Source organism: Octodon degus, unplaced genomic scaffold (assembly GCF_000260255.1).
Source record: "Octodon degus isolate 3935 unplaced genomic scaffold, OctDeg1.0 scaffold00050, whole genome shotgun sequence".
Lineage (NCBI taxonomy): Eukaryota > Metazoa > Chordata > Mammalia > Rodentia > Octodontidae > Octodon > Octodon degus.
The window spans coordinates 3,208,815-3,212,938 of NW_004524626.1; positions in this window are offsets into that span (position 1 = coordinate 3,208,815).

Sequence of the window (4,124 nt, forward strand, 5' to 3'; positions counted from 1 at the left end):
ATGTTATTTACTTAATTCTCTTAAGTTTTTAAAGTGCTGTATAATTTTTAATTGCTTTTAAAAGTTTAGTAATATTTTGTGTACAATTTCTTTTAAGGAGGATTTCAGAGCCCTTATGAAGTTTCCTTAAACAACTAAACTTTACATTCCCTTTTATATTTGACATTTTATGCTGTTGAAGTAATGATCAGTTTTCCTTTCAGTAACGTGATTGTTTAAACAGTCTTTTGGACACTTAATTTTTATTTATCTCATAAGTAAAAACGTGACTATCTTAAAGTTTTGCAAGAATGTACATAGGTGGGCCAGGGATATAGCTCAGCGGCATAAGCATCTGCCTGGCAAGCACAAGGTCCTGAGTTCGATCCCTGGTGCCACAAAAAAAGAAAACAAAACAAAAATGTGCATAGGTTTAGTAAGAATTTAACTTAATACCACAAGCCTCACCAATTAAACTAGTATACTTTAGAAAGTAGAATTAGAAGGCTAATAAGAAAAATAAATAATATTATAAGAAAATATAGTGGTAAATATTCAATATTCCTTCATGCAAGATATTAACACTACAGAGCTACAGATTTTAATTTTTAACTTTTTTTACATACTCCTAATTCTTCCTGGGTGAAAAAAAAATTCATAATCATTGAAGATAAGGCTGTAATGATCACCCTGCCTTTACATTGTGGTAAAAAAAAAAAAAAATCTGCAAGGTAAAACTTACCATCTTCCTCATCTTGAAAGTGTACAGTTCAGTTAAGTTAAACATACTCCTGTCTTTGTGTGTCTTTTTTTCCTTTTCCTCTCCTCCCTCTCTTATTCCCCTTCCATTTGCATATTTTCTTCCTGTTTCTCAATAGCTATCATACACTTTGATCTTTTCTCATACCAGTGAAATAATATGGTATTGAAACATGTCTTCCACCTTACTGGAAGAAAAATCATCTCTTTAATAATGGATCTGGGAAAACTGGCTTTGCATTGCTGAAGATTAAGATTATACCCACCAGGCACTAAACTAAAATGATATGGCTCAGGTCAGGGAGATAGCTCGTAGAATAAGCACTTGCCTGGCAAGCACAAGATCCTGAGTTCAATCCCTGGTACTGTAAAAATAAATAAATAAATAAATAAATAAATAAATAAATAAATTAAATTGATATGGATCAAAGGTCTAAATATTAAGCCAGAGAGACTGGCTATGGTGGTGTACGCCTATAATCCCAGTACTTGGGAGGCTGAAAACAGGAGAATCACTACAAGTCTGATATACGTAGTGAGATCATGTAGACTCTGTCCTAAATAGAGAAAAAATAAAAATTAAAAAAAAAATTAAACCAGAAATCTAAATCTGCTAGAAAAAGTAAAACTCTGTATGACATGATCTAGGCAAAGACTTTATGAACAACACTTGGTTGGACAGGAAATATAAAGAAGCATCATTTGGGATGTCATCTTATTAAAAAGCTTTTGAGCAACAAAAGAAACCAACAACAGAATGAAAATACAACCCGTGGAGGGGGAGAAATTCTATTAGCTGTTTCTCAGGCAAAAGACAAATGTCTAGGGCTGGTGAGATGGCTCAGTGGTCTAAAGCACCTACTTAGAACAAGCTTAGCAAAGCACATGGACCGCAGTTCAATCCCCAGCACCACATGCCAGCCAGCCCCGCCCCCAGGCAGGCTGAGCTGGCCACACACACACATACACATACACACACACACACACACACACACACACAAATATATTTTTTTAAAAAAAAAAGGAAATCTTCAAAAGACAAATGTCTAGAATAGAGACCCCTCCAAAATGGCCACTTGAAATAAATAGAAATGGCTCAAATGAAATTACAAACTGGAAATAAACAAATGGAAGGATGTTTAGCATCACTGGTCATTCGAGAAATTCAAATTAAAACACAGATTTCATCTCACTCCAGAAAGAATGGATACTATCAAGAAATCAACCAAGGACAAATGCTAGTGGGACTGTGGGGTGGGGGAAACATCCTTTTTCTACTATTAGTGGGAGGGTAGATTGGTGCAACCACTGTGAAATCTGTGTGGAGAATCTGCAAAATACCAACACTAGAGATTCAAATGGACCTAGCTATCCCCCTTCCTACCATCTTCCTCAAAGAATTACAAATAGATACATACGCATACCCACATTTATGGCAGCACAATTTGTCATACCTAAACCTCAGAAACAGCCCGAAAACCAATCAATGGATGAATGGATGAAGATACAGTTTAGTTACACAAAGAAGTACTACTTGGCCATAGAGAAGGATAATCTTGAGACATTTCAAGTTGGAATGGGCGCATTCTGAGATCATACAAGCATTCTCACAGGTTGGTCTGGTTTATGCGCTCTTGAAATTCAAGATCTTTTGTAAACACTGTATGCACAGTATGATCCTGTTCTTTATCTCTCTGCTTTGTTTTGTCTCTCTTTGCTTATTGGCCTGGCTGTTCAAATGGAAAGGTCCTTTCAGATGAGTGAGAGAAATGTTCCTAATATTTAGAGAGTCAAACTAAAGGTTTTATTTTTTTTCTTTTACTGCATGCACAAGGCAAAGTATGTATTTCAAGGCATCTGTTCAAATTGCTTCACTGAATTTCCACTAGCAAATCATTTTGCTCCAGTATTTAAAATAATAAAGTAGCTCGTAGTGCAAACTGACCAGCCAAAGTGATTCTGGCTTCTGTAATCTCATTTTTAATTGTATTAATCACAATTGATGGAAAATCATCAACTGCGAGGGTCTAAAGGGTAAGCTTTCTCATTTCTCAGCCTAGATTCTTGAGAAATAAGTGCAGGTATGAATGTCACAAGAAATGTTACTGGCCCTGGAAGCTTGATGAATAGGAATAGGCCAAGGAAGGACAGATGCAAAAGGTCCCTTCTATGGAAGGGCTGTGTGTCCAAGGAGCCTGCAGGAATCAGACTGACAGAACCTGGCAAAGCCTAAGAACTTGAGTTTAACACCCAGCACTCCTTCTGCACAAAGTGCAAACAGGTTTGTTAACAGCTCAATAAAGGATAATGTCATTGTAAAGAAAGGGTACATTTGGATATATGAGAAAAAATTTTTCCTTTGGAAAAATATATGATTTTTCTGGGGGAGATACTCAAGGCTGGGTAGACTTGCTTACTCTACAGCAGAGGTCACCAGACTAAAAGTTTCTGAGGCCTCTGGTCACCTGTGTCATATGACACAGAAGTTTGCTACAGAGAACTCCAGCTTATGGAGATAAGACTGCCAATGAGTAAACTACTATTTCATAGGGGATCCCTGTAACTAATTTTGTCCTGGCAAATACTTTGTTCATTTGAAAAAATAAAGATTGTTCCTTTAAATAGTCAGCTTGCTTATCTGACAACAGACCATCCAAACACTTTGCTCAGTCCACTAATCTCCAATTATTTTTAAAATGTACCTGTTGCAATCAGTTACTTGCTAATGTGAAAGAAATTGCAAGTTGTTGGAATCAAAATGGAGTGCCCTGTGTCAACCCCAACCAAAAGAAAGGAAACAAAGCTAGGAGGTTAGGAAGAAAGGCTCCTCGGGCATGGTCATCTGGGAGTAGACCCCGCTAGAAGCCTTAGCACGTGCAGAGGTCACTACGACCTTCTACGAAAGCACTTGTACAAGGACATCCATGGAGTAGCTATCTCTTCAGCCTTGGACTGGTGCCACAGTGTGTACTTGCATCAAAGATCATTGTTTCAAATGTTTATGTTCTCTACCTTATTTGTGTGTTTAAAACTTTCTTACCTCAACGACCACACATGTAACTACAGTCTCTGTAACCCTGTTTTCCCATTTGGATGCTCCGCCATTCCCAGGTGAACAGCATTATTTTATTGGCAACTCTCTCCGTGTGCTTCTTTTATTTAGATTGCCACCACACGGGACTCATTCTACATCTCACATGAGTCCTGGAAATCTCTCTTCTGAGATACCAACCGTTGCAAGGCAGCAGCCTGCCTCGTCATAGTACATCTAAAAAATAATCTAGTTTTGTTTAATCAAGAAGTGTTTTTAGATGCTATTTGAAGGAGCTGACAACCGACAATCATGGAGATCAGGAAATCTGACCTGGACTTCTTTCCCAGCTGCC